Here is a 9557-nt window from a genome sequence, read left to right on the forward strand (position 1 = left end):
AGTCTTACCCACTGCGGTTGACACCTCTCGCTCCAATCCGGGTTTTGCTCCGGCCAACTAGCAGTGCCTCATCTCTACCCAAGGATAGTGATGACTGGGCAGCTTAGCGCATGACATACTTGGCTTCTCAGGGAAGTCGTGGTCACTCAGGTCTCATCCGTTTCTCTCATTTACAATCCAGTCTCATATATAAATGACAAACTTGAAGCAGTATATGTTTCAATAATGAGTTTAATAAAACAACTGCATCTTAGATAGCAAAGCATGAGCTGCAATAACCAGGATGACACAACATGACAGTATTAAAATTGTGAAGAGAAGAGTAAAGCATAAAAACAACGCTATCATATTGTCACTATAATCGATGGACTAATTCCTACCTAGGTCATGATAGAGCACAGCATGTTAAGCTCTAATTCTTCCCTTCATGTTCCCCTGGGAAGACATCAACCCTCATATCTGAGCAAAGGCCAGCGGTCTGCGTTAGCATCTGTAGCGAAGAATTCAGCAATCAGCATACAGTTGTGGTTCACTGGCTGGAATCTCCCTCTAACATGTAAGGGACAAGGAAGTATTTTTATAACATCACAACTGATGTTCAGAGAAAATGTCCCTACGTAAGGATGTGTATTTTCTACGAATGTTGGAGACTAAACTTCTACCACGTTCACCGGCAATGTACCGTGCTGTAGCATTGGAAGAAGCACAGAGTGATCAAGAATGTCTTGTTTGAGAACAGAGTGCTGGCCTAGGCAAAAACGGTTAAATAAACGGAAAATAAAACAAGACCGTAAAAATGGTTATTGTAACAATAATAAGATGAAGCTGAATAAAATATATCTAGGTTAGAGTGCACAGTGGCTTAGTGTGTTAAAATAACGTGCATGGAGCTAAAAGTAAAATGGCTACACAACACCACTGTGTCTGTCCCCCACTTCTAAAGTACACAAACCCAAGCACTCAGACACCCAACAGCCATCCACCTCACAACAGCATCCAGCCCCTGCACCTGCACCCAAAATCAGGAGACAGACACCTCCTACAACCACTCCCTCTACCTCCACTCCCAAACCTTCTCCCTCTTCCCACCCCAATGTCCCTAAAAAGCTTATCCTTGCCCAACTTAATCTCTTCTCTACCCCCGCGACCTTCACGTCTGGACAGGGTGGCAAAAACCCAGGCAAGCACCTCAGCCACCCAGTCCACGGCCCAGTAATTTTCACACCCACTCGTAATGGGAATGGATCCAGGGCACCTGTGCAGGGCACATGTCCAGAGGTTAATGGAGCCTGCACCAGGCAGCATCAAGGAAAGGGTGCCTGCCCCAGCTGCGGGCCGGAAGACCAAGGAGCCAGCCCCAGCTGCTGCCAGGAAGGGCAAGGAGCCAGCCCCAGCTGCTGCCAGGAAGGGCAAGGAGCCAGGGGCAGGGACTCAGATGGAGCCCCCACCACCAACCATGGTTGTGCAGCCGTTTGAGGCTGAGGGGATGGGCTGAAGCTTTCCCCCACCACCAGCAGCAGCAGCACCACCACCACCACCAGTGGGCAGCCATCCGAGGCTGCAGGAGATGGGCTGGAGCTTTCCCACACTACCACCAGCAGCAGCAGCACCAGCACCACCACCACCACCACCACCAGTAAACAGCCATTCGAGGCTGCAGGGGATGGACTGAAGCCTCCCACCACCAGCAGCAGCAGCACCACTACCACCACTGAGCAGCCATCACCACTGGTGGACGGTGTGTAGTCCTGCCTCAATGGGCTGCTGTGCGGCCTGCCACTTGGAAATCCAGTGGGAATGACACCCACCTGAAAGACTGTGGCCTTGCACTCCCCAGGACAGAGCAATGGGCATGTTGCCCCCTCCAGAACCAGTGGGCAAGTTACCCACCTGAAAGACGGTGGCCTGGCACTCCCCAGGATCAAGAGCATGTTGCCCCCTCCAGAACCAGTGGGCAAGTTACCCACCTGAGAGACTGTGGCCTTGCACTCCCCAGGATCAAGAGCACAGGGCACGATGCCCCCCTACAGAACCAGTGGGTATGACACCCACCAACCCCAGCCTCCACAGGATCAAGAGCACAGGGCACAATGCCCCCTCCAGAACCAGTGGGTATGACACCCACCAACCCCAGCCTCACCAGGATCAAGAGTACAGGGCACGATGCCCCTTCCAGAACCAGTGGTTAGGACACCCACCAACCCCAGCCTCCCCAGGACCAAGAGCACAGGGCACAATGCCCCCTCCAAAACCAGTAGGTAAGACACCCACCAACCCCAGCCTCCACAGGATCAAGAGCACAGGGCACAATGCCTCCTCCAGAACCACTGGGTAAGACACTCACCAACCCCAGCCTCCCCAGGATCAAGAGTACAGGGCACAATGCCCCTTCCAGAACCAGTGGGTAAGACACCCACCGACCCCAGCATCCCCAGGACCAAGAGCACAGGGCACGATGCCCCCTCCAAAACCAGTAGGTAAGACACCCACCAAACCCAGCCTCTACAGGATCAAGAGCACAGGGCACAATGGCCCCTCCAGAACCACTGGGTAAGACACTCACCAACCCCAGCCTCCACAGGACTAAGAGCACAGGGCACGATGCCCCCTCCAAAACCAGTAGGTAAGACACCCACCAACCCCAGCCTCCACAGGATCAAGAGCACAGGGCACGATGCCCCCTCCATAACCACTGGGTAAGACACCCACCAACCCCAGCCTCCACAGGATCAAGAGCACAGGGCACGATGCCCCCTCCATAACCACTGGGTAAGACACCCACCAACCCCAGCCTCCACAGGATCAAGAGCACAGGGCACAATGCCCCCTCCAGAACCAGTGGGTAAGACACTCACCAACCCCAGCCTCCCTAGGATCAAGAGCACAGGGCACGATGCCCCTTCCAGAATCAGTGGGTAAGACACCCACCAACCCCAGCCTCCCCAGGACCAAGAGCAGAGGGCACGATGCCCCCTCCAAAACCAGTAGGTAAGACACCCACCAACCCCAGCCTCCCCAGGATCAAGAGCACAGGGAACGATGCCCCCTCCAAAACCAGTAGGTAAGACACCAACCAACCCCAGCCTCCACAGGATCAAGAGACCAGGGCACAATGCCCACTCCAGAACCACTGGGTAAAACACCCACCAACCGCAGCCTCCACAGGATCAAGAGCACAGGGCACGATGCCACCTCCAAAACCAGTGGGTAAGACACCGACCAACACCAGCCTCCCCAGGATCAAGAGTATAGGGCATGATGCCCCTTCCAGAACCAGTGGGTAAGACACCCACCAACCCCAGCCTCCCCAGGACCAAGAGCACAGGGCACGATGCCCCCTCCAAAACCAGTAGGTAAGACACCCACCAACCCCAGCCTCCCCAGGACTAAGAGCATAGGGCACGATGCCCCCTCCAAATCCAGTAGGTAAGACACCCACCAACCCCAGCCTCCATAGGATCAAGAGCACAGGGCACGATGCCCCCTCTAGAACCACTGGGTAAGACACTGACCAACACCAGCCTCCACAGGACTAAGAGCACAGGGCACGGTGCCCCCTCCAGAACAAGTGGGTAAGGCACCCACCAACCTGAGCCTCCCCAGGATCAAGAGCACAGGTCATCTTGCCCCCTACAGAGCATGCGGGCAAGTCACCCATTTGAGAGACTGTGGCCTTGTACTCCCCAGGATCAAGCACAGGGCATGTTGACCCCTCCAGAGCATGTGGGCAAATCACCCACTTGAAAGACTGTGGCCTTGCACTCCCCTGGATCAAGCACAGGGCATGTTGCCCCCTCCAGAACCAGTGGTCTTCTTTCATCTGCCGGCTGAGGTGCCTCCCCCTTCATCCCCAGTACCCCTGAGGTGCCTGCCTATTTTCCAAATGATGTCCCTGCAGTGTTCTCTACATGTTGCTGCAGGTGTCAGGTGCGGCCCTGGACTTTGGCCTGTGGCCCACGCACAATGAGGACTGGGCAGTGTCCCTTGAACTGTACATATGTATATAACAGTTACATTGCATTCTCGTATTTCTACTGTGTTGATATTACTACACACACTTTAGCACATTCCTGTTGTCCTTGCATTATTCATCAGGGTTACGGGGTAAATATGTTTTATTACTCCAGCTGTATGTGTATGGTGTTGGGGGTGTTGCGTATGTGTGTCACTCTCTTTTTCCTCCCCCCCTCCCCTGTGTGCTAGGCAGCTGTACTCACCGTGGTCGTCTTCGCCGTCATTGGTGTTCGTGGTGGAGCAGCACGTAGAAAATCATTGGAAATATTTGCAGCTCGGGCTCCATGGCAGCGTGGTTCTTCCCTGTGTCTCCAAAGGTGAGTCCTTTCCCTTCTGTGCAGTGTTTCCGCCAGGCTTTTGATGTCGTTGGTACCGCCCTGGAAAAGGTGGCAGTTTCCGGTGTCTTAATGCGGTGGGTGGAACATTGGCTTCCGCCTGGCTGTAGGCGGCTACCGCTGTGGTGCCTGTTGTTTCCGCCCTGGTGGCCGGTGTGGTAAAGTGGCTGTCTATCTGAGTTCTCACCGCCATGGTCATAATTTGGCGGTAGTTACCGCCAGCCTATTGGCAGTATTACCGCCACTTTATCACCGACCGCCAGGGTTGTAATGAGGGCCATAGTGTCCATCCCATGGCAATGGTGTCCTTAGAATGGCTCGGGTTACTGGCCAAACGAAGTTGGTGGTATCTCCTGCTATACCTTTCCAATGTCTGCTATGGAATGATTTGGAGTCCTCAGCCTGGGCTGAGGTAGAAAGAAAAACCCATGCAGCTATGCTGAGTATCCCTGAGTGGGTGTGCATCAAAACCCGAGCACAGAGCAAGGCACAGGGAGAAAAAGTAGAGTTGGAGTCCGGGGTACTGGCCCAACCTACCAAAAGAAAAGGCAGGAAGACTGGGGGACCAGCTTCCAAACAGATCACAGAGCAGACTCTCTCTCCTCAGGGAGAAGACCTAACAGCCCTAGAGGGAACTGAGCCTCAGGAGCTTGGGCCTTACACGGCAGAGCTCCTAGGGCCAGGGGTACCCTCTAGGGAAGATCTGAGCCAGGGGCAACAAACCTGTCCCATTGTTGAAGGCATGAGGCAGCAGGCTGCTGCACAGGAAAACGGTGATGTTAGTGGTACCCACAGGAACTATTGGGAGGAGCGGCTCCTGTATACTAAGGCCAGAGACCTTAAACTTGGTGCCACCAGAAGACTGTTAGTGCTTTAGCAATGCAGAGAGTTTCTCCTAACATTGGCCCATGACATCCCCTTTGCTGGGCACCTTAGTAAGACAAAAACAAGGAGTTGGTTGGTCAACCACTTCTACTGGCCTGGCATTTCCCAGAAAGTAAAGGAGTTTTACAACTCATGTGTCACCTCTCAGGCCAGTGGCAAGAAATGTGGACAATCAAAGCCCCCCCTAATTCCACTTCCAGTGGTTGGGGGTTCCCTTTAAAAGGGTTGGGATTGACATTGTTGGTCCCCTTGACCCTCCAACAGCATCAGGGAACAGATTTATACCGGTGGTAGTTGAACATGCTACCACGTACTGTAAGGAAATGCCTCCTTGGCATGGTTACCCGTTGACTTTTTGCCTTTTGCTGATGCTAATTATGATTGAAAGTGTGCTGGGACCCTGCTAACCAGGCCCCAGCACCAGTGTTCTTTCCCTAAACTGTACCTTTGCTTCCACAATTGGCACAGCCCTGGCACCCAGATAAGTCCCTTGTAAATGGTGCCCCTGGTACCAAGGGCCGTGATGCTAGGGAAGGTCTCTAAGGGCTCAGCATGTATTATGCCACCCTGGGGACTCCTCACTCAGCACATGCACACTGCCTCACAGCTTGTGTGTGCTGGTGGGGAGAAAATAACTAAGTCTACATGGCACTCCCCTCAGAGTGCCATTCCAGCCTCACACTGCCTGTGGCATAGGTAAGTCACCCCTCTAGCAGGCCTCACAGCCCTGAGGTAGGGTGCACTATACCACAGGTGAGGGCATATGTGCATGAGCACTATGCCCTACAGTGTCTAAGCAAAACCTTAGACATTGTAAGTGCAGGGTAGCCATAAGAAGTATATGGTCTGGGAGTTTGTCGAATACGAACTCCACAGTTCCATAATGGCTACACTGAAATCTGGGAAGTATGGTATCAAACTTCTCAGTACAATAAATGCATACTGATGCCAGTGTGGAATTTATTGTAAAATGCACCAAGAGGCCATCTTAGAGATGCCCCTTGAATACCAGTCCGACTCCTAGTGCTAGGCTGACCAGTTTCTGCCAGGTTGCCACAAGCAGACGAGTTGCTGGCCACATGGGGAGAGTGTCTTTGCCACTCTGTGGCCAGGAACAAAGCCTGTACTGGGTGGAGGTGCTTCTCACCTACCCCTGCAGGAACTGTAACACCTGGCGGTGAGCCTCAAAGGCTCATGCCTTTTGTTACAGCACCCCAGGGCATCCCAGCTAGTGGAGATGACCGCCCCTCCGGCCACTGCCCCCACTTTTGGCGGCAAGGCTGGAGGAGATAATGAGAAAAACAAGGAGGAGTCACCCACCAGTCAGGACAGCCCCTAAGGTGTCCTGAGCTGAGGTGACCCATGCCTTTAGAAATCCTCCATCTTAAGTTTGGAGGATTCCCCCAATAGGATTAGGGATGTTCCCCCCTCCCCTCAGGGAGGAGGCACAAAGAGAGTGTAGCCACCCTCCAGGGCAGTAGCCATTGGCTACTGCTCTCCAGGCCTAAGCACACCCCTAAATTTAATATTTAGGGGCACTCAAGAACCTAGGAAATCAGATTCCTGCAACCTGAAACAAGAAGAAGGACTGCTGACCTGAAAGCCCTGCAGAGACGACAGAGACGAAAACTGCTTTGGCCCCAGCCCTACCGGCCTGTCTCCTGACTCGAAGAAAACTGCAACAGCGACGTATCCAACAGGGACCAGCGACCTCTGAAGCCTCAGAGGACTGCCCTGAACCAAAGGACCAAGAAACTCCCGTGAACATTGGCTCAGTTCAAATCCAGCAACAACTTTGCAACTTTCTTGTAACTTTTAAGGACCTCACTCTTCCCGCCAGAAGCGTGAGAATTCACCCTCTGCACCCGACGCCCCCGGCTCGAGCTCCAGGGAACATACACTACAGGGAGGACTCCCAGGCGACTGTGACCTCGTAACCTGAGACGACCCCCCGGACCCACACAGCGACGCATGCAGAGAGAATCCAGAGGCTCCCCTGACCGCAACTGCCTGTAAAAAGGAACCCATATGCCTGGACCAAGCACTGCACCCGCAGCCCCCAGGACCAGAAGGAACTCAACCTCTGTGCAGGAGTGACCCTCAGGCGACCCTCTGCCTAGCCCAGTCAGTGACTGGCCCGTGAAGCCCCCCCCTGTGCCCTGCCTGCACCTCTAGAGTGACCCCCGGGTCCCTCCTTTGATCCTAATACAAAACCTGACTCCTGCTTTGCACACTGCACCCAGCCGCCCCTGTGCTACTGAGGGTGTGTTTTGTGTGCCTACTTGTGTCCCCCCCAGTGCTCTACAAAACCCCCTTGGTATGCCCTTCGAGAACGCAGGTACTTACCTGCTGGCAGACTGGAACCGGAGCACCCCTGTTCTTCATAGCCCCAAGAGCACTCCAAGACAAATGGAGTGGACCCCACATCATTGTTGAAAAGAAGGGAGAAGTCACCTACTTGGTTGACTTAGGCACTGCCAGGAGTCCCCTTAGGGTGCTCCATGTCAATCGCCTGAAACCCTACTATGACAGGGCGGTTCTCACCCTTCTCATGGCAACAGATGAGGGACAGGAAGAAGAGAGTGACCCTCTCCCTGATCTCTTCTCTTCCACAGAACAAGATGCTCTAGTGGAAGGTGTAGTTTTGGCAGATTGTCTTACTGCTGAGCAGAAAGACCACTGCATAAATCTCCTGGGTCAGTTTTCTGAACTCTTCTCTACTGTGCCAGGCACCACTTCTTGGTGTGAGCACACTATAGATACTGGAGACAGCTTGCCTGTCTAAAGTAAGATCTATAGGCAGCCTGACCATGTCAGGGACTGCATAAAACAAGAGGTTCAGAAAATGCTTGAACTGGGAGTAGTTGAGCACTCTGAAAGCCCATGGGCCTCTCCTGTGGTGCTTGTACCAAAGCCTCACTCTAAAGATGGGAAAAGAGAAATGAGGTTTTGTGTAGACTACAGAGGTCTCAACCAGGTAACAAAAACTGATGCTCACCCTATACCCAGGGCAGATGAGCTCATAGATACACTGGCATCTGCCAAGTATCTAAGCACCTTTGATTTGACTGCAGTGTATTGGCAGATCAAGTTATCAAAGGATGCTAAAGCAAAAACTGCATTTTCGACAATTGAAGGGCACTACCAATTCACAGTAATGCCCTTTGGTTTGAAAAATGCACCTGCCACTTTTCAGAGGTTGGTGAATACAGTCCTGCAAGGGTTGGAGGCTTTTAGTGCAGCATATCTAGATGATATAGCTGTCTTTAGCTCCACCTGGGATGATCACCTGGTCCACTTGTGGAAAGTTTTGGAGGCCCTGCAAAAGGCAGGCCTCACTATCAAGGCTTCAAAGTGCCAGATAGGGCAGGGGAAAGTGGTTTATCTGGGACACCTGGTAGGTGGAGACCAGATTGCACCACTTCAGGGGAAAATCCAAACTATTATAGATTGGGTTCCCCCTACAACTCAGACCCAATGTTCCCTGTAAGGCGCGCACGCACCTTTCCTTCCCCCATCGCGCAGGCCCCTTCGGCAAGCGCGCACGTTAATAAATAAGCCTTTTAGAGCAATAGTCGTGCTCTCCTATTGCAGAAAATGCTCATATTTGAATCTGGATTGAAGTGAATGAAAACAGCGTTTAAATGCCGCGGGAAGTGTTTTAAACATCATTTGGCGTACTTTAGCATACAAGCGAGCAAGTGATATTTATGTTGAAAATTAATGGTTAATGAGCTAGGAAATGCTTCAGAACAGTAGGAAATGTGCTGTTATCAACTTTTCCATCATTGTCATACTTCATAGTTGTTTATATGCATTATCACTTTCTCAGCTCAAATAAGCCTTTTAGAGCGATAGCCGTGCTCTCCTATTGCAGAAAATGCTCATATTTGAATCTGGATTGAAGTCAATGAAAACAGCGTTTAAAGGCCGCGGGGAGTGTTTTAAACATCATTTGGCGTACTTTAGCATACAAGTGAGCAAGTGATATTTATGTTGAAAATTAATGGTTAATGAACTAGGAAATGCTTCAGAACAGTAGGAAATGTGCTGTTATCAACTTTTCCATCATTGTCATACTTCATAGTTGTTTATATGCATTATCACTTTCTCAGCTCAAATAAGCCTTTTAGAGCGATAGTCGTGCTCTCCTATTGCAGAAAATGCTCATATTTGAATCTGGATTGAAGTCAATGAAAACAGCGTTTAAAGGCCGCGGGCAATGTTCCTCTGTTTTCTCTAACTGGGGTGTAGGTGGCACTTAACAGGTCATGTCCTTGGGGTGTGCAACCAGGTCACAAAACTGCCTTGATGCCCTATTGC

Source organism: Pleurodeles waltl, chromosome 3_1 (assembly GCF_031143425.1).
Source record: "Pleurodeles waltl isolate 20211129_DDA chromosome 3_1, aPleWal1.hap1.20221129, whole genome shotgun sequence".
NCBI lineage: Eukaryota > Metazoa > Chordata > Amphibia > Caudata > Salamandridae > Pleurodeles > Pleurodeles waltl.